Raw genomic sequence first — 25,895 nt, 5'->3', positions numbered from 1 at the left:
ATCACTAAACCTCTGACCATAAAACACTCTTGCTTTTAAGCCAAATACTCGCTGAAAATAATAATTTACTGACATCTGGACGTAAGTCACTATTCTCTCCGCAATCGCTGATGAAATCAGAGCGCTGTTTTGTGTTTGCTGGATCCTTGGACTTGCAGGAGTTTACTGGTTTAAAATGATGTGATCGCAAAAACCTGCTTCTTTTTCATTTTTAAGCTATTGTTTTCGTTATAATGTACTGATTCAAAATAGTCATCAATAATTAATAATCATTCTACTCTGTGCGCCTCCCCTGACATGCTCTCCTACCCCACACATTGAAAACCCCTGAGACCGACTCTGCTTGCATTCATTCACGGGATTTGTCGAGATGAGAGGTGACCCCTCCTGGTTGTGTGATTTATATAGGATCATTTCTAATCTCCCAGACACTACTGCTTTGACTCTGAGTACCGACAACATGTCAGAAGTGCTGGTATGAATGAAAAAGTGCCTGTATGCTAAAGACTAAAATATAGAGGTATACCAGTCCATACCGGCCTACTTCAAGCAATATATATATATATATATATATATATATATATATAGTGCTTGAAATATATATAGATAGATAGTACCTATCTATATATATTTAAATATATATAGATAGGTACTAGACTGGAAACAAGAGAGTCTTAAAATGTTAATTAAAGTAAGAACCACACTAACAGTTAGATACTGATATAGAATAATAAACAAGAGTGTGGTTGATGACTTTTTGATGTTTTAAGGGACATTTTAATAATAGACAAAATCCTTCACTCTTTTAAGTAGTTTTAACCACAAGTTCAAATGAGTGTTTTACTCTTGTCAGATCCTCATGTCTACTTCTCATCATGATGGGTAATGATGCTTGACATAAGAGGAATATATGTGGGGGGGTTTTCCCTAAACCTTGTTAAGATCACAACGATATAAACATTTTCGGGTGAAAATTACACATTACACTCCACCCAGTGCTTTGAAGCCATGCAGCCATTTGCATCATCTGCATGCACCAACAAATCTTTCTTTCTTTCTTTCTTTCTTTCTTTCTTTCTTTCTTTCTTTCTTTCTTTCTTTCTTTCTTTCTTTCTTTCTTTCTTTCTTTCTTTCTTTCTTTCTTTCGCACTGTGTAAGGCATCTACTAATATCTTTAGTGCTCATTAGAGCCTAAATCTCTTACTGTCACTGCTTATGTCAAAGGTTGAGCTAAGATTTTTTATGAATATTAACTGTAATCAGTTTGTGGTATGTGGTTCTGCTTAATTATATCGAAGCACAGATAATGAAAAATTATTTTAATGAAGATTTCCATATAGTTTCCCTGTGGCTATAGTCTGCGATTACGGTAATCACACAGGGCTTAAACCGTGCTATAGCTTGTAATAATCTTAGCTTGTAGCTAAATGACTTGACCACTCTGAATGCAGTCCTAGCATTCCCCAGATGAATCCCCCAGGCCCAAATGGGCAGATGAAACGCATTCCTTAACCTCTAACAGTACAGTAAATATCACAACACCCAACCTCATTTCATCACTATTGTGTAATTTACGGTCAAGAACATCAAAGATGTCTTTAACCACATTGAAAAAAAAAAACCTTTTGTGTAGCTTAATTTCAAACCAGTTTGACCACTGCAGAAATGACTTCACACTGTTAGTAAATGAAGGCAGACAGTTAAATGGTTAAAAATAAGACAGTGTTATTAAGGTTTTTTTAACATGTTATATATTACATTGTTTTAATACATTTATTAGATTTTTTAGATTTTACAATACAGTATTTAACTTCAATTTGTTGGAATGAGCTCTGTTTTTCTCATCAAAATACATAGTTATGATGGGCTGATGAAATATAAAGTAATGTTTTCTTAACCAGCCATTATATCCTTTTCCTCTTCAACTTTGCTATGATTGAATACAATTAAAATACTCCAGTGGGTTGTCCCGAGCAGCCGTGCAGTATGTTAAAATGTGAGATTTTGTAGAATATGTTAAACCCTTTGCACAGTGCCGTGGTGAAAAGCAAAGCATTTTCCAAGAAAAAGAAGACGGGAAAATAATTGCTTCTCAAGGGTTTTTGACAAGAGGCAGAGCGAACAACACCCTACTACCCCTTACTGTTTTTTCTTTCTTTCTCACCCTCTCTTCCTCTCTCTCCTAGGAAAAAAATCTGCCTGCACCTGTGTGGGCTCTTTTTAACACCTCCCGTGGCATTTTGTAATCGCACTTCCCTCTGATCAAAGTGTCCAAGAACTGTCGTGAGCAGAGATATTAGATCTCACCTGAGATAAAGAAGTTTCTTTTTTTTCAGAATAGTTGAAAATAAAGAACCACTGTTATAATAGACAGTTGAAGTGGCCCGGAGAACACTATGATGATGATGAGCTTCTGCCCTGTCCCTGCGGATTGTTCTCTGTGTCGGACTGTGGGTGTGGCATTATATGTAAACAGTCAAATGCAGAAAAAAAACATGTAAACGAACCTTCATGTGCATCTAGAACAGGATCTGAGTCCGTAGTCTACAGGGCAGAAGACCGTCCTGTGTGAGGCAGGAATGTTATCACCGTGCATTTGGGACTGGCCCTCCTAATTACAGGAGGGTACGTTTGGTTAGGCCAGAGGCACTGTGTAATTACTATGATTGCAATGCTTTAGACATAAGTCTATCCTGGCCTGCAGTTCCTTTTGAAGAATGAGGTCCAGAAAAGGCACACTGTGTGTTAACTATATTAAATGTGTACCTTGTATTGTTAAAGCGGACATAGGCAGAGCAGTTATGAATTTAACGACTGCTGAATAGTGGTGATTGACAGTTGACCCCATAAGGACATTGTGTATATCAGTGTCTTTTGGAATGCAGAAAATGCGATACCATTTGATTATTGGAATTTTACAGTGAGAAATGCTTATTGGATATTAATTTAAAAACTTTTTAGTGTGCTATTAAACAGCTATGATTAGTCTGTCAAATATGAAATTAGTAGCAGTTATCTGATGATAAGCAAACTCTCAATTGCAGCACACCCCCAGCTGCCTCGTTATTATAGGGTGATCATACATCCTCTTTTACATGTCCTGATTTCAGAATTGTCTGGTCCAGGTTTAATCTGGCACCTTCTTGCATGCCTGCATGCAATTGGTCAATTATGTACAATGCCTGCAAGCTATTGGTCAAACTACTTTTCAGTCATTGCCTTCAGCAAAAATAATGGGAAAACAAAGCCAAAACCAAGACATTTTTGACAATTTAGATCAAATAAGACATATGTCCCCATGAACTGTTATTGCAAGGTTGCAAAGCAGTTCATAATTGCTTTCTCATTATTTCTTTGTAGAGTGTAATCTCATCAGTAACACTTTACAAAAAGGTCCCATTAGTTAGTTAGTTAATCTATTAACTGACATGAACTAACAATGAACATTTGTTACATTATTTAATAATCTTTGTGAACTTTATTAATATTATTTTAAAATCTTTGTTCGTTGTTAGTTCATTTAGTTCAGAATAATGTAATAAAATAGTGCATTAAGATTAATTGGCTAAATGCATTAAATGCTTTTGATTTAGTTCATGGTTAGTTCATGTTAACCAATGTCTTTAACTTATGGAACCTTATTGTTAAGTGTATAAGTTTAAATTACATCCAACACCATACTATATAAGCTTCATTTTTTGTTCTGCTCTCAGTTTAACACATCCTTCTTAAATAACAGGAAGGGAGAGCATTCCAAAATAAAGTTGTTTGTGGCCACATTTTATGTCCAACTGAAGAATTCAACAAACTTAATTTTTACACCGAGTTCCTGCTACATTCAGGCAGGGGACGCATGGCAGCTGTGAATGTGGTTTCAACCCGAGAACATTAAGTTTTAGTAACGTGACTCATTTATCATGCTACTCCATTCATTGAAATCTTGAGATAGATTGCGTCAGACTTTCCTCCCAGTTCTTTGATTCAACACTAGTGGAAACCTTGTAATACTGTACCAAGTTAAAATCATAGCAACGACCCTGCAAATGTCTGAGACAAAAAGATTAGGTTTTAACTCATCGTTAAACACGGCTACTGTTTGCATGCCCTTGTTTAACAAAAGTGATTTGTTAAGTAAATGTTCAACAAAGGTCTGGTTACCTAGCTGCAATCCACAGAAATACAGAGCCCAGTATATAGCATCATCCAAAAATCAAGGGGGAGGTTTAATGAAAACAAGCCATGCGTCCTGCATACAATCAGATTCATAAAACTCTCCCATCTTGACAAATCCCAGGACTACAGCTGGTCATGTGCACCCTGAACCAGCAAGGACAGCATACGTTGTATTCTTGCTGTTAATCTCCTTTACAAGGCTCTGTCTTATCATCTGATTCGTCTAAATGGGGAAAAGGGTGTTTTAAATGCAGGAAACAAAAAGGAATTCCCTTGAAAATGAACTGTAAAGTGTGCTCGCTCAGATGACTCAAATCTCAAGCCCTGCAGTATTTGCATGAAGAATATATGGAAGAGCTGTTAAGTTTGTTTTCCAATTTTGTCATTTTGAAATACACTTTCTTAATGAAACCATGGAAATGATGTTGTTTCAGAGTTTTTCATGCAGTGAGTGGATGAGCTTAGGAGTTTGTCAAGATTTGAGGTTTAGCATTTTTGTATTTGGTCAACTCTGGTTCACCTCTGCTTTGCTTCACATTATGCGCTTGTGCAGGTGGTGTGCTTCAGTAAGGACAAGCTTTACAAACAATATTGTTTTCCACTGAAGCCAAAGAAAATTCTTCATTAGTTTTCAAAAGGGATGCAGGTTCACACAAGAAAGCCAGACTAAATTTCAATGCCTTCTTAAATAAAAGGTGTGTTATGTTAAACATTGTGATTGAGGGAGCTTTTGTTAGCCTGAAGATCTTCGCACTCAAAAATCAAAGAGCAGAACACTGTGAAAATCTAATTAGTCCATGACCTGTGATATTTTTTTCCTGTCTGTGTTTTGTACTACACCACAATGTGTAAGAAACATAAAATGTTATGACTTAAGAAAAGGAAAGTATCTGATAAAACTGATGAGCACTTAATCCATAAATGTCAGTCTTTGGAAAGGTTTCTAACAGGTTCACATATATGAATCTCTAAGTCCCCAAGTGCAGTGCTGCTTTGCACATGTTTCAGATAAAGTAAAATTTTCCCAAAAGTAACATGGAAGCCAAAAGAATGTGGAAAATGGCTGTAGTGGTAGCAGCACTGCTGGGAATTCTTAAAAGAGACCTAAACTCAACTGATTTGTGTGCTGCCACTTTTGTTGACCCCAGGTGCTAGTTTTTTGAAGCTGTAATTCTCAACATTACTTAACTGTGCCCATAATTTAAGACACTTTTCCCTAGACAGTAGATACGCTGACTCTCCTCATCAATATAGACCTCTGAACTTAGCATTCAAATGGATTTTACTCAATTTGGAACATTTTCCACCTGTTGCACAGGCAATTAATGCATGGATTCCTTCTTTAAAAATGCATGAGCATGCATATTTTCTCAGATTGTTTAATCATTGAATCAAAGTTATTTTTCATCTTAATTGTATCATACAGCTTTAAAGAGCCCCTCAATAATCAATCATTTATGTGTTGCTTGGAAAATAGCTGATTAATTTTTAAAGGCCAGCTAGTAAGAAAAGATGCTTTTTTGCCTCTATAATTGTGTAGTTACAGCATTTACCAGCAGGGGCTGTCTTAACCATGCTGCTAACCAGCCAAGTCTTGACCCCTTGGTTAAAGCCACCTATATTTTTTTGTTCTCTACTTTTTAGCTTTCTGCCCAACTGATTGCTCACTTGGCTCCCTCCACCCTTGGCAGCATCCACAGTTGTCAAGCCCCATCTCAGTCCTCAGAGTGGAACACCAGCTCTTTTCAGGGTGTTTTGTAGATGGTCAGAGGACACCTGCTCCGGCTCTGTTTATTTTCTTGCACAAACACCCAAGCAATGTGTTTATGATTGGAAAAGCCGAGCACATGAGTAAACATTTGCTGAAATCCCATCTCCCCTTCGACCTCCGTATAAACAACCTAATTTAGTCCTTTCCTCCTTTTTTTATTTTTTGGGATTTTTTTGACGTACATTCTTTTCTTCTCACAACCACATAACTCGACACAATCCCATTTCTGTATTTCCCAAAAAGTCCTGTCACAGTTCCACCACCTGCTTTGAATTTGTTGTCCCACGGTAACAAGTTTTGATTACTTTCTTTTCTTTCTTTCTCTCAGTTTCTTCTTGCGAATATATATCAAACTATTTTTAAAACTCCATGTCCAGCTGTCAAAATGAGCAACCAGTCTTTTGGTATGGTTATTTGTACATTTTTGTTCCTTGTGCCAGGACATCTGTCTTCTGACACACCCTGTCATTATAAGAAAAAGGAAGCAGCATCTTTTGATTATTTTCATTCGTAGTGCATACATTTTTACAAAACTTTTTAAGTCTGTCAGAGATATTAAAAAAGATGTTAAACACTGCCAAATTCATTCAGTCATTTGTTGTAGCCACTCTGTGGTTTTGTCCTGTATTGAGATTTTTAAACCATTTAAAATGCACACTGATTCTCAGCTATAGGCTGACAAGGTTTGAAATGGTTAGGAAAAAAACTCTAAAAACCCATAAACACTTCAGTTGTTCAAGAAGCACTATTAAACACATTAAACATTTATACTTCTTCTGTGGTCCTAAGTTCCATGCATATGTTGGCCAAATTTAAATCACATGTACAGAATTGCAGCCTTCTGTCCATGCAGGCTAAGAAAATTCCTCAGGAAACGTGTGTTTTTATATATATGTAAACATGATCAAAGAAGGCTGTGAAAATTAATCTGTATTGTTAATCCTTTTGATCTTTTATTTTTTTTAAATCACAAAAATCTAACCTTTCTTTGGAGAATACGAATTTAAAGTGGGAGGAAATATCATTATGAAATAAATGTTTTTCTCTAATACACATTGGCCACAATTAACGGCACCCTTTTATTCAATACTTTTTGAAACCTCCATTTACCAGTTTAACAGGTCTAAATTTTCTCCTATAATCTCATAATGAGGTTAGCGAACACCTGACAAGAGATCAGAGACCTTTCCTTCATCCAGAATCTCTCCAGACCCTTTAGATTCCCAGCTCCATGACGGTGCTTCTTCTCTTCAGTTCACCTCACTCATTTTCTACAGGGTTCAGGTCAGAGGACTGGAATGGCCAGCAGAAGCTTGGTTTTGTGCCCAGTGACCCATTTTTGTGTTGTTTTTGAGGTTTGTGTTTGGATTATTGTCCGCTTGGAAGATCCAAACATGGCCCATTATAAGATTTCTAACAGAATCAGTCACTTGTTGATTTTTTATCTGTTGGTATTTGATAGAATCCATGATGCCATGTGTCTAAACAAGATGTCCAGGACCTCCAGCAGAAATATAGGCCCACAGCATCAAAAATACAGCAGTATATTTCATTGTACACATGGGGTACTTTTTATCCCTGTGTGCACCAAACCCATCTTGAGTGTTTGCTGCTAAAAAGCTCATTTTTTAGTTTCATCTGACCATAGAAGCCAGTCCCATTTGAAGTTCCAGTCATGTCTGACAACTGAATATGCTGGAGATTGTTTTTGGATGAGTGAGAAGAATTTTTCTTGAAACCCTCCCGAACAACATGTGGTGATGTAGGGGCTGTTTTACTATTTTTTTTTAGGTTTTCTGACCCCGAAACTCAACCTTTCTCTACAATTCTCCAGCTGTGATCCTTGAAGAGTCTTTGGCCACTCAAATTCTCCTCCTCACCATGCATTACGACGATATAGACACATGTCCTCTTCTAGGCAGATTCATAACATTTTCTGTTGATTGGAAATTCTTAATTATTGCCCTGATGGTGGAAATAGGAATTTTCACTGATCAAGCTCTTTTCTTAAAGCCACTTCACTAATTTGTGAAGCTCAATTATCTTTTGCTGCACATCTTATTACATATATTCTTTGGTTTTTGATGGATGATAAAGGGAATTTGAGCTTTGTTTTCCCTCCTATTTATATTTCTGTGAAACAGGAAGCCATGGCTGGATAATTTCATGTTCATAATCCCCCTGGAGTGCTCAGAATTGTAAATATGAATGGGAATATACTTCAGAGATATTTCACTCATAAGAATTTCTAGGGGTACCAATAATTGTGTCTAACGTGTATTTGAGAAAAACATTTATTTCATAATGAGATTTTCCCCAATTTTCAATTGTTTTAGTTCAATGAAAGTTTCGATTTTTGTGATTTTATTTTTAAATAAAAGATCAAAAGGATTAATAATGCAAGTTTATTTTCAGAGACCTTCATTGATCATATTTACCATGGGTGCCAATAATTCTGACCACGACTGTGTGTGTGTGTGTATGTGTGTGTGTGTATATATATATGGATTTTTCCACAGTTTAAATATATTTATATATTATATAATTTGTTCTATAATATATTTATTTTAATGTTTACCAATATGGATATACAAAACACACATATGTAAGGGATAATCAATGGTTTGCAGTGCATGAAAATATTTTAAATGCACGACGTGGAGGCCAAGAACCACTCAACGCGAAGCGGAGTACCTACAACCCTCTTAACTGTTATAAATTCACTGTAAACCATGACTTCGCTGGGCTTATTGCTTTTATAAAATGATTATTCCTATATTCTCATATTCTCAGCCCTAGGATAATGGCAAGTGGGTGGTTATGAGTTCAGAGGTGGTGTAATATCTATGTTCTGACTGAAAAGAAAAAAATGTGTATCGCGTTTCCCATTTAGAGGATTTTTGTTTGAAATCCTATGACCCTGTAGAGCACTTCCAGGCCCTCTTAGTTTTCTAAAGGCCAAATGCGATTCTGGCTGATCCCAACAGAAGCAGAACACCTCAGCACATCTGGACTCACCGCTGCATCTATTACACAAGCCCCACTATGTGAAGTCACGTCCAAGTCAAATAAGCAACCCCCCCCAAAGAACACCTAAAGAGGGACAAGGGTAAGGCTGCCAAAAAAAAAGGACTCCGACCTCAAGCATTCCTCTCATCCAGGTCATGTTTTCATTACCCCGACAAATTTACACAGTTGTTAGTGATGGCCTGGGATTCCTCCTAAAGCACAGCATAATAAACAGAGGCCAGCTGACACCCTCAGACACCTGCAAGCCTCCCTGACAGTGCAGGATTGTTCCCAGGCGGAGAGCACCAAGAGGCCCTGCTTTCCTCTCAAAGTGTTATCCATTCGAGAGGGTGTCACCATACCACCCTGACACACAAGTCCAAACCTTGAAAGAAATGCGTCATTGGTAAATCCTACCGGAGGAAACATCCTCATGAACCAGCCAGACTGGAGAAAAAAGTTGAGTGTGTTCTCTTCATTCAGTGCCGCAGTGCTAAGAGTGGGTTTGTGAGTGTAACTTGCTTTCTTGAGTCATCAATCCTGTCAAAACAGATGCAGCACACGTTTTTTTAGATGTATTGCAAATTTGCTGATTTTGAGTTAGACTACTAAATTAATACTTAGAGATGCACCAACATTATAAAAATTCTGGCCGATTTGTAAAGATGATTATTTTCATTAAAATGTATATACTTGCAGTACTGTTCATACGTTTGGGGTCAGTAAGATGGTAAATTTATTTATTTTCTTGTTTTTTCTTTTTTTAAGAAATTAATACTTTTATACAGCTAGGTTGATCAAAAGCCTAAAAAAGGTGTCACCATTTCCACAGAAATATTAAGCAGCACAGCTCTTTTCAATGTTGATGAATTATGCTTGAGCACCAAATAAAATGATTTCTGAAGAATCACGTGACACTGACGACTGGAGTAATAGTTGCAGACAATTAAGCCTGTCCATCACAGAATATTTTTGTTTTTATTATTTTTGATCAAATAAATGCAACGTTTGTGAAACATAAGAGATTAATTTCAAAAACCTCTTACTGATCCCAAAATTTTGGGTATTGTTTACTATTCTGTCTAAATAAATAAAAACAAAATTAAAAAGTGAAAGCTAAAATAAATTTAGTAAACTTTTTAAAATTAATAAATGTCATATCAAAAATAGGCATGGTACTAAAACATTGTGTCCCTAATGTAGAAAGAGGCAAAGACCAGAGTGTAGTTTTGGCGATGTAGACTTTTACGAATTGTTTATACTGTCAGTACAGTTCATTCGTTACTGACATAGTCTGTAAGTAATGTTTTCTCGTAAGAGGCTGTTTCTTTATCAGATACAGTAAAAGGGGAAACTTCTTGAAGGTACAACACCTGTTCTGTTGGACTAGGGGAAACTGATGGAAACAGTCAGTTCCACAGATCTGTTTTTATCACTTGGCCTGTGGACTTATGAGGGCGAGAGGAAACCTTTCTGCCATTGTATGACTGTGGGCTAGAGGGTTTTGGTTCCTCTTCTGCAATCGAAAGACGATCTCCAATCCTTGCTCTGCCCACTGTAATTCCTCACCTTTGCCTGATGATTTCTTTTCAAGACTGACGGGGGAGCGCAAAAGCCACAGATAAGGTAGCTGGATCAGCCCCTGGCCAGCTGTGAACCCGATAGCATCTGTTTAAAGCATCTAAGGGAGGACCGTTCCTTTTCAAGTCTGCAGTGCTAGTTATCTCACTTTTATCCTGCACATGTAAGGGAATCCACAGATGGCCAGGGATCTGATAGAAATACAAATGTGATATCATTGACTATGCTATCAAAAAGGATGATTTCACAAAAGAAGTGTGACTCTGTCTCTCGCTGTCTCTTAGAGGTAAACAGACAGACAAGCCAAAACAAAGATCCTCTTCACAGCAGATGTGGTTGGAAGTTATTCTTTCATCATTAGCATCCAGACAAAACAACTGCTGACTGAACTCCGAAATGTGCAGAGTTCCTGTCTTCCATTCTAAAAAAAGACTTTTTTGAAATCTGATTCATGGTATGGACTGTGACACAATTTTATTAAAGGTGCATTTGTAACAGAATCTTCCCTATTGCAATGATTTGTCTAGTTTGTCAGTATAGCATACTGCACCCCAGATTATTTATACAGTATGTCCTCCTGTTTTTCTTGTAGTCCATCATTTTCATAAGGGACCAAAATTCTCACGGACAGGAAATATCTGGGTATATAGGGTATATAGACTACTCCCACCGACTAAAATCTGAAGACTTTGAACCATATTTCAGCGGAAAGAAAAGGCTTATGCCAAAACCAACTGACTTAAGGTAAGCCTACTTATATTATGACCCATCCATGATGATTTCCGGTTACTATCGTTTTAGTAGATGTGCTACTGAACATCTCAAAGGTTAGATGTTCTCAGATTAATGTGCATGCATCCTTCTGATCCCTGAAGCATTAGTCTTTCTAAAAAGGATATCCTCTCCAAAATATCAATATTCAAGTAATACAGTGAAAGCAAAACAGATTTCCTGTTCATAATGAAGGAAGAGGAGGCATCTTTTTGCCCTGGACAGTGCATTAAAGGGGAGTGTGTATGTTATGAATGATGCCTGTTTGATCCTCTAATATTAATATTAGTCAAATAGTGATCCTCTGTAAACCAAGTTAGGAAGTCATAGCCATCCAAAAAGAAAGTAACAGTAGAGATCGTCATAGAGATTTCCTTTAAGAGCAGTTTGTTTGAGATTCATTTGAGATTAATAAAAGCAAGCATCTGAAATATATTATAGGATAAAAATACTACACTATTTAAAAGGTTTCGGCTCAGAAATGTATTTCTGTCAGGACCACTATCGTCAATGATAGACACTTAGCATACAGTTTGGTTTGGCGATATGGTTCTGTTCTGGGCAAAAACTCCCTGCTCATTCATGACAGGCTGCATGGATCAGCAGCAATAATAATAACCCCCCCAAGGGTTAACAGAACAGAACCAAGCAGATATCATTAATCTACTTAATTACATTTAGTGTAACACATAACTCACGATTAGGGAGTCTGATTCAACAGGAATGTCAGAAGCCAAGTCCTGACTGTGGCGAAAGGAGGAGTTGGGGATGGAGGAGGATAATTTGCTCCCGAGTAAGCAAGCTGCTGAATAATACTGAATAGCGCTTATGTAGGGATACCGTGATAGGTGTCGTATTCCTATGTGATCAGCTGAGAGTCAGCTGATGCAAGCTTGACTCACGTAACCTGCCAGAATTAACGCTAACACTTAATGCTTATTCAACAAAGATGCATCAAAATGACAGTAAAAACATTTATAATCGTACAAAAAATGTCTGTTTCAAATAAATGCTGTTCTTTAAACTTTCTGTTCATCAAATAATCTTGAAAAAAAACACTGTAAGAACACTTGCAGAAAGCATTTTCATACTGTTTTTTATTTATTGTACTTTTATCAGACATAAAACACGTTAAACATAAACATAAAACATATTTCAAAACCATCTAACCCCAAACTTCTGAATGACAAAGTGTAGATGTACATATATTTATGATTAAAAAATATGATGAACCCCAAATAAATATTATAAAATAAACAATAGTACTGCAGTACATATATGTAAGAATAAACTACATGTAATAATATTGTTTTTTTAAGACATTTAAAGCGGGTATATCCAGTATGCAAGTATAGCCAGGCATATTTGTGTTTGTATATCCACATCGTAACTGCAACAGCACATGATCTAATCAGGGTAAGTAAAGGAAGTACACTACAGCATAAGCATTCTCATTTCCTGTTACTTTCAGCCCCATTTCTCTTTCTCTCCCTATTTCTCTTTTAGTCCCTCTCTCTCTCTCTCTCTCTCTCTCTCTGTTCTGTCTTTCCTCCACCATCCTTCTCACGGGAACAATAACAGGCAGTGCTTGTGGTTGCCACTAAGATGGAGCAGATGCTGTTTTCTTCCCGTACAGATGCGTGAATCCACACTGCAGCTGACAGACTTTGACTGCCTCGCCACAAAAATAAAAAGTACAAAAGTCATGGCCACCAGCTGAGGACAATCACCAAGCCTTTAGTAAAACAGAAGGAAAATCATAGCTAGATGGAAAGGTGGATAGATAGAGACTGAATTCCTGAGTCAAAGCAGCACCTTTACAGATTTCTCACTAATTTTAGGTTACCAACCAGACTATTCTCTTTCTCCATAGAGTTACAGCTGGTGGATTTTTAAAACGCTCTTAAAACTCTCCATTAGGCTTTAGTTTGGTAACCATGGAGCACTGAAGTACACAAACATCCTTTTCTCTGTCAGTGTTGTGTAGTGTAATGGTAAAGAGGCAGACCTGTTATTAACGTCACAATAATTGTTTCCACAAAGCCCAGGTCTTTCACACTTTTGTAAGTTAGTGTGGGTGGGGTGCCATTCAGCTGCGCTATGAATATTAAGCATTTCATGTTACCGGGTGACATCTCTGCAGGGAAAAAAGGGACCAAAAGTGCCAAAGAATATGTTCAAATCACATGTGTTGCCGCACTCATGCGTTTTCAATCATAAAACGAATAGACCAAATGCTCAGAAAGCCCAGACAGTCTTCAAGCTTCCTCTGACTCGAAAATTTAAAGGCTTTGGAGCATTTTTCTGCCCATCTTTTCATGTTCTCTGTTAAAATATCTCACATCTGTCCTGTTTCTTCAACCAAAAGTAAGTGGTTCACCATTGCATAAAAGTGGTCAACCCAAAAATGCTAATTGCTATATGGCGTTTCAGTATAAATAGACACAGAAAATGCTGTCAAACCTTATTTTAAAAAGAAGGAAGTGAATATGCATCCTTGCTTCTAAGTCCCTCACAAAGTTTTACATTTTGTATATGTTACAAACCATATGGAGAGAAGAAAAGAGAGGACTTTCTATTTTTTTGATGAGAAATCTATATAGGACTAGAAAGTTTGATCCTAAGGCAAACAGAGCAAGAGCTAAACTTGTCATTTCATGCATCACTGTATTTCTCCACAGAATCTGGCTCTTTGTGAGGGTCTGCCATGTTTACCGTGACAGCGGTCACTGCGATGGCAACTAAAGGAAGTCTTTCCTGTGATGTAAAATGGCAAGCTCAGACCCTGTGAGAATGTTTAATTCAGACCATTACTTTTTGTTTACGTCTTATTAGTCAGTCTTTTCATTTCAAGCTCTCTTTTGTTTGCTTTGGTGACCAGCACCATGGTTTCTGGTCACCTTGACAGGAAATAGCGGACAGGGAAGTGTGAGGTGCCTTTCCATCTTACACACAGAGCCATATGTAATAAATTATGATAAACTGGAGTTCTTTCAAGATGGTACAGCCATAGGATGGGCCTGCAGAGCACTGAGTAAAGAAGAGCTGATCCAGAGCAACCGTCTTCCAGTGTTTTTAGGACTCAGAACATATGTTTAATTTGTTTAAATACTTGACACCACAATGACATTAATCCATGATCTAGTTAATAGACATATTAGTTATTTATTAGATAGTTAAATGTCCAAGTGTCTTTATACTGCACCAGGGATTACTACTGAACCAAATCCTCCATAGCTTGAAGTCAACTGAATGAGGATCGTATCCCAAAAGGCAATGATTTATATCCTTGAGGTTAAGGTCATAACTTCTTATAAACAGCATCTGTAAAATGTTTTATTAGCATTGCAGCAGTGCAAAATGTATAAAGCTTTGGCTGACGTCCACAGTGTTATCATGACAGAGAATGAAATGCTCTTGCATCCATGTGCCTCTCCCTTGGACTTATAAAGAGCCTCTCCTCAAAGTCCAGCTTTGTTCTTGGACCACAAACTACTGCTTGGGAAAAGCTGAGGTCCATTTGAGCAACTCTCGCTGCCTCGGAGTGTGACATTTGGAATTGGTGTTTCTGCAAAGCAGCTGTCTTCCAGCAGTTGAACTTGTGATGAGAGCCACTAACACGGGCCAGACAGTCTCTTTTTTCATTATTGCTCATTGCGTGCGTTAATTACATTTAGATCTATTCCCACTGACATTTTGAGTGGCCTGCTGGGTCTCAATCTTTACATTGATCAGTGCAGACAGAGGAATTTTTTGGTTTTAGCTGTGAGAAAGTGTTTTTTCTCTTTAGCCTGGAATGTCTTGAAAGCTTTGTAGAAAAGCTCATGTGTGAACATAGATTTTTGAAGCTGGACATCTATTCTTGAACATATTCAAATAAATATCCAAGAGTCTCTGTGTTCAGTAAGAGGAAAACTGATATGTTAGTGAAACTTCTGTCCAACAAGCATGCCAAAGGCTAAAATAGTAAAAATGGCTACCTTTCCAAGTAACAAACCTTCCCTTTAAGAATTCACATGAACATGCTAATAAAAATATACAGAAAAAGCAGAAAAGGTACTTGTAATTTTCTGCCAGGATATTATCTGTTATGTTTATGGACACTTCCTTTAATCCAAATACAGGTAAACTCTAAATTCAGGTAAAACACCTGTGAAAAATTCATACAGAATATGTTTCTTATTTGCACAGTACATTGTGCCCTAATTTTTTAGAGTGACAAAATATACAAATCTTAAACATGTTTTACATTTGCAGTACACAGTGTTTTAGTCCTTGTTGTTAAAAAGTAAAACCCTACATTTCTGATACTTTCTCACACAGAAAAATCCCTATGTCTTGTAATTTGTGCGTAATACATTTAATAGCTGTACCTTTAATGCATTTCCCCATTAGATTTAGTTTCTGCAGTTAAAAAATAATAGCGCTTTGTTTCCTTTCTTTTAATTGAATACGTTCTCCAGCCATTGAAGTTGTTTTCAGTCATTTTCCATAAAGGTGTTTCAGAAAGCAACCTTCACTTGTAATTTTGTGGATGTCAAGAGCATAATTGTTCTCTTGTCTTCCACGTGTATCAACAGTGTAGAACTAGAATAGAGAAACAAAATGAATGGCACTGACTCTTTATTTTGGAGTCTAAAACATTGAACAGATTGAATTCCTCATACAACTTAACACCTGGCTTTCCAAGCGCACCTTTTATCAAACTGGGAACAAATGTATTATTTCATCTTTTTGTGAAAACATACAAGATACATCCTGACATTTTGTCAGGTGAAAAAAAACTTTTTTTTAACTGTAGTTTATATACACTACTTTCACTAAAGCTATTCATCCACACTGTAGAGTTTTTCTGTCAATACCTTTAAAGCATGCATTTTATTATCTTTAGACCATTATAAACTTATTAACCCTAACTTTATCTTCAGCTTTTACAACTGGGGAACACAGGTGGCCAAACATAATGCCAGCTCAAACTATGAGGTAATCACAGAGAATCCAAGCGGCCTGCTCTTCAAGTGCAAGAACGACAGGAAAATCTTGAATGTTGACCCAGAGGTGAGCATGTTTGATCTCAGCAGACACTGGTAAACAGAGAGTGCTGACCTCTCTCAGCTCTGATTTAACATCCATGAGTAAATGAACACCTGAACTATGCTAAGCTGTGTATTTGTTTAATGCATAACTCAAGACCGAAATACGACTTACAAAGGAACATAGTATCATCTCCAATACTACTCCTTTTCGATGCAGTGCCTAATTAGTTGATTATGGCAGATAATCATGCAGAAATGTTCATGCATTTTTTTTTTTTTTTATTTGAAACCCTTCTGTCGTGATATCAAGTAGCTTCTGTGTGAAGCGGAAAGATAGTATTGTTGCACCTGGGTAGCATTTTTGTTCCAATCTCTGGAAATATCCATCAGAGTGGGTTAGAAGGAACCGCGAAATTCAGTCCTGGAACCTGTGCCACTGTTTTTTTGCCTGTGTGCCCAGGAGCTATGAGTGCATGCTATTTTGGAACAGAGGCAACGCTGCAGACTGGCCTCTTTGAACACAAACTCACCCAGGCTACCTCGTTGAGGGCGAGTGGTATTGCCTGTGGTCGAGCACACCCCAACCAGGCCGGCTATTAAAACCGAGGGGAGGCTAAGGAACCCAGACACTGAAACCGCCTGTGCACCCAGAATCCAACCTCAGGCCCCCACCAGGCATGACCTCATTGTCCATGTGGATGCATTCCTTCATACAAACTGGCGGAACTCTTACATATTAAACCCTAAATTTGATTTGTTTGTTTGCTTGTTTGTTTTATCGCCCCATTAGATATAGCCAATGTTGTGAACATTTCAAGATTATAAACCCAAATTCTTCTTCTTTGGGTTATGTTCGCGTTTGATGAAAATATGTTGGTTATCCCTCCAAAGTAGCAGTTGGGGGTTTAGTTTGATAACCAGTCCTTATAAATCAACAGCTAATGCTTTTGGTTTGCTTTATTTCATTTTTTGGGAATGTTCATCTTATGTTTGCATTTATCCTTGCTCTAAACAAAATGTATATGTTAGCCCTGACAAAATGTACAGTATATACATAGGATGAATGTAGACCTAAATCTTCTGACAGTTACCCTTTAATAACAGATCCCAACTGGCTTAAGATCTTATTTATTCTTGGTGGAGGCACCCTATGGAGTCCATTTATTAAAGTCACACCCAGACTGATTAAACATCAAATCACATTTATACTGCAAGACATGTTTTTCCTTTAGTAATAGAAATAGAAATTTAAATTGCATTCAAAATTGAAATTAAACTATATTATTGAATATATTAATTGAATGTAATTAAATACACAATGTCTGTATAAGATCAGTAGAGTTGACAATCTGCAGTGAATAATGTTTGTCTCTTCTAAGTAGAACTTGTATGGAACAGAAATAAACTTTAGCAAAGTAGTTTTCATCCATTATGGAAAAAACAGTTATGAAGTACTTTCTTCTATTGCAATAAATTTGATCTGACATACCAAAAACTATCTGTTAGGATGTACCGTCGGTGAAGGTGTAAAATCAATGATGATGGAGAAGAATTTTCAATCCAGGGTGTTTATTTTGGTGCAAAAGTGATTCCCAAGCAAAAATATATACAGCAACAAAAAATAAGGCAAAAGAAATATATATATATAAATCCATGAGAGTTTCACATGTATTCTGGCTATGCCAATATTCAGGCCCAAAAATACAAGGAGTGATCCCACACCCCAAACACTCTCCTTAAAAATGGCTACCAGGAGCCCTTTTATAGAGTTAGGCTCCTCCCACTTCTGGAACATACCATGTATAAATAAATGATAATTTTAAAGCAAGATAAAACTATACAAATATTAAACAAATGGTATTAACATACAACCTATGCATCACATTATTAATTACAAAATTATGTCTCCACATTACAAAGAAAAATGTCTGAGAAATGATCATTTCCCTGTTTTCCCCCTGTGATGTCACTAATAATGGAAGTGCCCTTCCAATTGGGCAATTAGAAGCTTTAAAATGGCAGCCGTCGCTGCACATGGGTTTGCCAGTAGAGAGGTGACCCACAATGTGAGTATAACAGTATTTTATGTGTACATGTTAGTTTGTTACAGGGGAAATAAACTGTTAACATTTGTAAAAGAGTTTGGTGTGGTTTCTTTGAAGGTTACATCATATAACAAAACATTTAGCATTGAGACAAAACATACAACCAACAAAAGAAAAGAAAATTATATAAAAAAAACATGGAACTAAGCAGAGAGCCTATCACACCACCTAAACAGAAAAATAACCACACATCTTGTATACGATGTTAATTTGCCGGCATGTAGATTGTGTGTGTATATTGGTGTTAACTGTTTATGGGGGTACAAGTACTTCAGCAGTCCTTTCAAAATAAAAGTCCTTTTAGTCTTAGGTCACAGGCTCTCTGTGACATTTCCCCCTCCCTCTCCTGACACCTCTTGAGGTGCCCTTGAGAGAAAATCAGCGGTACAATTCTGTGCTCCTTTCCTGTACAGCACCTCAAAATCAAAGGGCTGAATGGCTAGAAACCACCTAGTTATTCGGGCATTAGTGTCCCTCATTTTTCCCAACCAGGTTAGTGCCCGATGGTCAGTCTCTAGCCGAAACTTGCGTCCCAGCAAATAGTATCGCAGAGAGTCAAATGCCCATTTAATGGCAAGGCACTCCTTCTCCACCGTTGAGTACTTTGTCTCTCGGGGAAGGAGCTTCCTACTGATATAGGCAATGGGTTTTAGATGTTCTTGTTCACCCTGCAACAGCACAGCTCCTAGGCCATGCTCTGAAGCATCAGTCTGCACAGTAAACAGTTGCTCAAAGTCAGGACTCTGAAGCAGTGGTTCCTTACATAACGAGTCCTTCAAATCCTGGAAGGCCTTTGCACAGTCCATAGTCCAATTCACCTTGTTTGGGTGGCACTTTTTGGTGAGATTAGTCAGGGCAACTGCCCGGGCTGAAAAGTTTGGTACAAACCTTCGGTACCAGCCAATCAGTCCCAAAAAGGACCGTACCTGCTTTTTGGTCACAGGCCTCTCAGCATTCTTAATGGCTTCAATTTTACCAACTTGTGGTCGGACCACCCCATGTCCCAGTACATACCCCAGGTATTGGGTCTCCGCCTTGGCCAAGCCACACTTGTCTGGGCGGATGGTCAATCCAGCAGTCTTTATCCTCTTTAGCACCTCTTGAAGATGCCCTAGATGTTCCTCCCAGCTCTGGCTAAAGATGATAATATCGTCCAAGTAGGCTGCAGCAAACATTTCCGTGCCTTGGAGAATCTTGTCCATCATTCTCTGAAATGTTGCTGGAGCACCATGAAGCCCAAATGGAAGAACCTGGAACTGGAAGTGTCCAAATGGGGTCTTAAATGCTGTAAGCTCCTTGCATTCTGGCTTCAATGGAACTTGCCAGTACCCCTTGCAGAGATCTAGAGTACTGAGGTATTTTGCTCTTCCAAGTCTTTCAACCAGCTCATCTACCCTTGGCATGGGGTAAGGGTCAAACTTACTGACACTATTCAGTTTACGGAAGTCCAGGCAGAACCGGAGAGTGCCATCCTTCTTAGGTACCAGTACAATAGGGCTGCTCCATTCACTGGTGGATGGTTCTATTACCCCCAGACTCTGCATGGTCTTTAGCTCCTCTTTCATCACTGGCAGCAGTCTTTCAGGTACACGATAGACAGGTTGTCGGATGGGTTTGGGGTCGTTCAGAATGATGGAGTGACTGAGCAGGTCTGTTCTACCGGGTGACTCCATGAAAAGTTGGTCAGGTAAGAGTCCCATCAGCTGCTGTTTCTGTTTCTCAGTCAAGTGACTGAGATTTAGTTCGCTCTTGCCTGGATGTCCAGGGATGTATTGCTCTTCTACCTCCTCCTCCTCTGCTACTGCCCTCACAAACATAGCGTTGTCCATCACTGGGGCTGCTGTGCTTTCGGCCATATCTGATGATGGTATACGGGAATGCCATTTCTTTAGCATGTTGATGTGGAATACCTGCAGAGGCTGGCTTCTGGAAGGAATTTCGATTTCGTAGGTCACTGGACCCACTTTCTGCTTTACTTCATAGGGACCTTGCCACTTCGCCAACAACTTGTTTTCCACTGTTGGCAACAGCAAAAGGACCTTATCACCAGGATTGAAACTGCGTGTTCGGGCTGCTTTGTCATACCACTCTTTCTGCTGGGCTTGGGACTGGAGCAAGTTCTTTTGGGCTTGAGCTGTGGTCTTTTGGAGTTGCTCTCTCATCTTGAGGACATAAGTCAGAATGTTTTTCTTGCTTGGCTTATGTGTGTCTTCCCAGCTCTCTTTCAGCACATCCAAGGGTCCTCTAACAGGATGGGCATAAAGGAGCTCAAAAGGGGAAAATCCTGTTGAGGCCTGGGGTACTTCCCGATAGGCAAAAAGAAGGAAAGGCAGCCACTTGTCCCAGTCTTTGCCCGTTTCAGAGACAAACTTTTTGAGCATGGCTTTTAGGGTCTGATTAAAACGTTCGACCAGCCCATCAGTCTGAGGGTGATACGGGGTGGTTCGCACTCTCTTAATTCCTAGCAGTTGATATACCTGGCGTAGGGTATGGCTCATGAAGTTGGGTCCTTGGTCTGTGAGAACCTCCCGTGGTATGCCCACTTGTGAAAAGAATCTCAAAAGGGTTGTGGATATCTGTTTGGCAGTGACTTCTCTAAGGGGATAAGCCTCAGGGTACCTTGTAGCATAGTCACAAATTACTAAAATGAATCTGTTCCCTGCCTGACTTTTTTCCAGTGGGCCAACTATATCCACTCCTATTCTTTTAAACGGAGAGTCAACAACAGGTAATGGAATAAGTGGGGCATAAGCAGGGGTACGACCAACAGCGAGCTGACACTCAGGGCATGTCTTACAGAACTCCTTCACATCGCTGTACATTCTGGGCCAATAGAACCTCTTTGCAATCCGCATCAAGGTTTTCATAAATCCCAAGTGACCTGCCCAGGGAATGGAGTGACCTAGATTTAATACTTCCCTTCTCTGTGTCTGGGGTACAACCAACTGCATCCCGTCTTCCTTACTTTCTCTGTACAAGAGTCCATTATTCAGTACAAACCTCTCATCCAAACAAGCATTCACTTCTTTATTTTGTACCTGCTTAAAACAGTCAGCTAAGGTGGAATCTTCATTCTGAAGCTTAGCTAGGTTATTTGGAATGACAATATCTGCATCACTCAAGTCAGGTTCCTCTGGTTCCTCAGCTTGCTCTGCGGTCTCTATCAAACTTTCCACACACTCTCTACGTAGCTGCAGCCTATCCTCTGCTGTAGGTTTTTGCTCTGTGACAATAACCTCAGAAAAAAAAGGCATAGATTGCAGTGTTTTCTCAGTTTCTTGGAAGGGTGTGTTTTGTTCTTGCTTCCTAGCCTGAGCCCTTGTTACTATTCCACACCATGCCGTCTCCTGTACCAAATCAACCAACACTGGTAAATCTGTGCCTAGCAAAATGGGGTATGGCAGACTCTGAGCTACTCCAACCTTCATGAGATATGGCTGATTATGCACCTCAATGTAGACTTCAGCTTTTGGCAAATTAGTACTGTCCCCATGAACACAACAAACAGTCACAGTCTCCTCCTCACTCCAGCTATCTCTGGGTACATATTTGGCCTCTACCAGTGTGTGGGCACAACCTGTGTCAACCAAAGCTGGAAGTGGTTTCCCATTCAACAAAACGGTGACAACTGGCTCTAAGTCATGTTTAGGGGTTGCATACTGTACTAGCCGGGGAACATAACAGAGACTAGCTGTCTTAGGCTTTTTCAAGGGGCAATGCGGTCTAGTATGCCCTGGCTCACCACAATTAAAACACACAACTTCATTTTTGACTATGGTTTTAGGTAGGGGAACAGATGTTGTGGGTTCAATGTATGTAGATTTCAGAATTTTAGCTTGGTTTTTAGAGCTTGACCACACCCCCAAATCCTCAGACTTACCCTTGGTGGCCTGCAGGACGCCAGCATAGTGGAAGTTTCCTGGACCCCTCCTTGCAGCAATATAGGCCTCCACCAGGTTAGCAGCCTGTCCAGCAGTGGTTGGATTCCGTTCCTTGACCCACGTCCTCACCTCTGGATGCAACACCCGCAGAAACTGTTCAAGCACAATAGCCTCCATTATGTTGTCTTTACTGCTTTTGTTGAACTGGACCCACTTGCAAAACAGATCTTTAATACGGGTGTAGAGTTCTTGGGGTGCCTCATGCATAGGGGTAGTTAAAGAACGGAATCTTAACCGATAGGTCTCAGTACTGATCTCGTACTTTTTCAGTATGGCTTCCTTCAGCTGGTCATAATCCTGTGTCTGGGAAGAGTTCATGGCCACAAAAGCACTCCTGGCCTTGCCTGTAAGCAGGGGTATTAGGCGTATGGCCCAGTCTCCTCTCGGCCATTGGTAAACTTCCGCCAGCCTCTCAAAAGTGGTCAAAAAGTGTTCTATGTCATCTGTGTCCTCAAGCCTGGCCAATCTTGGCTCCTGGCTTTTAACCCTGGCAGCTGTTCCATCACCGTCTGTGCCTGAAATTCGGGAACGCTCCATATCGAGCTGCATTTGGGTGACTTGATGACTGAGAACTTTGTAGTGTTGCTCTCGTCTTGTGGTTTCTCGTTCCTGCCGTTCATCTCGCTCTTGCTGATACCGCATGAAGGACTCAAACATCCGTGAAAGAGCCGTCACTGCAGCCTCCCCCCCAGCAGATGGAACCTCAGCAGGTTGCTCACTTGCCTCTGGGTCACCTCCTATGGCACCCTGGTCCACATCCTGAACTGTGCCTTCCACAGGCTGACTCCTTAGTTTGGGAGGCATGTTAGAGAAGGCAATCTCCCCCACACGTCACTTGACCGGTACTGATCCCACTTCTGACACCACTTGTTAGGATGTACCGTCGGTGAAGGTGTAAAATCAATGATGATGGAGAAGAATTTTCAATCCAGGGTGTTTATTTTGGTGCAAAAGTGATTCCCAAGCAAAAATATATACAGCAACAAAAAATAAGGCAAAAGAAATATATATATATAAATCCATGAGAGTTTCACATGTATTCTGGCTATGCCAATATTCAGGCCCAAAAATACAAGGAGTGATCCCACACCCCAAACACTCTCCTTAAAAATGGCTACCAGGAGCCCTTTTATAGAGTTAGGCTCCTCCCACTTCTGGAACATACCATGTATAAATAAATGATAATTTTAAAGCAAGATAAAACTATACAAATATTAAACAAATGGTATTAACATACAACCTATGCATCACATTATTAATTACAAAATTATGTCTCCACATTACAAAGAAAAATGTCTGAGAAATGATCATTTCCCTGTTTTCCCCCTGTGATGTCACTAATAATGGAAGTGCCCTTCCAATTGGGCAATTAGAAGCTTTAAAATGGCAGCCGTCGCTGCACATGGGTTTGCCAGTAGAGAGGTGACCCACAATGTGAGTATAACAGTATTTTATGTGTACATGTTAGTTTGTTACAGGGGAAATAAACTGTTAACATTTGTAAAAGAGTTTGGTGTGGTTTCTTTGAAGGTTACATCATATAACAAAACATTTAGCATTGAGACAAAACATACAACCAACAAAAGAAAAGAAAATTATATAAAAAAAACATGGAACTAAGCAGAGAGCCTATCACACCACCTAAACAGAAAAATAACCACACATCTTGTATACGATGTTAATTTGCCGGCATGTAGATTGTGTGTGTATATTGGTGTTAACTGTTTATGGGGGTACAAGTACTTCAGCAGTCCTTTCAAAATAAAAGTCCTTTTAGTCTTAGGTCACAGGCTCTCTGTGACACTATCCAATAAATAAAACTGTTCACATTTTTAAACACTTCAATCAGCTTAATCCTAATTATTATTTATCTAACCCAACAGGCAACACCTGGCGATAGCTCCATCCGAACGTCTGTCCAATGTGACCTATATGTGCATGTTGTCATTTATGACCACGTCACCAGAAAACCCGCAACCAGTTCCTGTGCACCGCTCTCCAATTAAATGTATTAAAAAGCACTTGGAGCCTCTAATTTCATCTACATTAAAGCAGTTTTAATCTTACATATTTCTGACTTCATATTGTGCACAACATCTGGATGCGTAGAATGGCATAGCTGTGCATTTTGATCTTTAGGGCCAGTAGTTATTTAACAGTGTCTGAATAAACAAATACTGATTTCTTTTATGTCTTGTTATTTTTATTTTTTTTACTAATCACTGTGGCCATTTTCAAATATTTATCGTCTACAACCACACATTTGAGGCACTTAGTGACATGACTCTCAGAGACTGTGTGATGATGCAGTCACTTACTTGGAAAACTGAGCTTTGTATTGTACTCTTTATCTAAAACAACTGAGCAAATCAAAGATAAAGCCCTTTAGAAACATGGGGGTTCTTTCATGTCTCTGCATGACTGCTTGTAGCTTCATTTTGTCTAAAAGCTGCCAAACACTCCATGAAATGGACAACAATGATTTCAGATCATGAGATACTGCAGAGAGTTCCGGAATTAGATATCCATCAGTCAATAATTTTGTCTTTGTGAGTTTACAAAAAAGAGTCAGCAAGATATTGCTATGGTGGTGGCTCGTGGTTATTTGTTGGTGCCATCATGATACTTGAATGGTTCCAGTTTACTCTAGTTTTTGGCCAAATTCTGGATAAAGGACTAATCAACAGATATAAATATCACACTATGAAAATTAAACAAATGGTATGGACGGCTTTAATCCACGCTAGACTGAATATGCAAACAGACTGTCAATGAAACAAACAGTGACTGAATCCATACAAATTTAATGCTTAGATTTCTTGGTTTGTTTTTGTGTTAATAATACATTACCGTTCAAAAGTTTGGGGCCAGTAAGATTTTTGAAATGTTTTTGAAAGAAGTCTCTAATGCTGTCCAAGGCTGTATTTATTACAGTAAAAACAGTAACACTGTGAAATATTATTACATTTTAAAATATATTTTATAATGTGATTTATTCCTGTGATGGCAAAGCTGAATTTTCAGAAGCCATTACTCCAATCTTTAATGTCACATTATCTTTCAGAACTCATTCTAATATGATTTGCTGCTCTGTTATTTTTATTTTCACTGTTGACAGTGTTTTGATTTGTTTTGTTTTGTTTGATGATGAAAAAAAAGTAAAAAAAAAAAGAACAGCACTTATTTTAATAGAAATCTTTTGTAACATTAGTCTATACTGTGACTTTCAATTTAACGCACTCTTGCTGAAAAAATACTTACTGACCTTAAACCTTTGTATATTAGTGTAAATATTTCTAGCAATATATTGTTAGTGTCTTTATTAATAACTAATTAATTTTGCAGTTCAGGGAGTTCAGTTGTTTGTTGTTGTTGTTGTTGTTTTAAATAAAATAATAATACAGGATTATAGGATTATACTAATAACACATGCATAGTCTCCCACATATCTGCAATACAAAATATTAGATCACAATCAATCTAACAGAAGAAAAAGTGTATATAGCTA

At 38.5% G+C, this 25,895-nt stretch overlaps 1 pseudogene across 1 annotated transcript in view; it reads left to right on the top strand.

Moving 5' to 3' along the window:
* LOC306870374 (cilia- and flagella-associated protein 299-like) overlaps positions 1 to 24,393 on the top strand; it is a 60,998-nt pseudogene extending 36,605 nt beyond the window's left edge. The window contains exons 4-6 of the transcript in view: positions 11,127 to 11,278; positions 16,234 to 16,363; positions 24,271 to 24,393. The product of the transcript in view is annotated as a cilia- and flagella-associated protein 299-like (transcript). The remainder of the gene's footprint in view (positions 1 to 11,126; positions 11,279 to 16,233; positions 16,364 to 24,270) is intronic.
* The last annotated feature ends 1,502 nt before the right edge of the window (positions 24,394 to 25,895 follow it).

The sequence above is a fragment of the Barbus barbus genome (assembly GCF_936440315.1).
Source record: "Barbus barbus genome assembly, chromosome: 5".
Taxonomy (NCBI): domain Eukaryota; kingdom Metazoa; phylum Chordata; class Actinopteri; order Cypriniformes; family Cyprinidae; genus Barbus; species Barbus barbus.
Note: the sequence above shows the minus strand (reverse complement) of the source record. Positions and strands in the feature narration are given on the sequence as shown.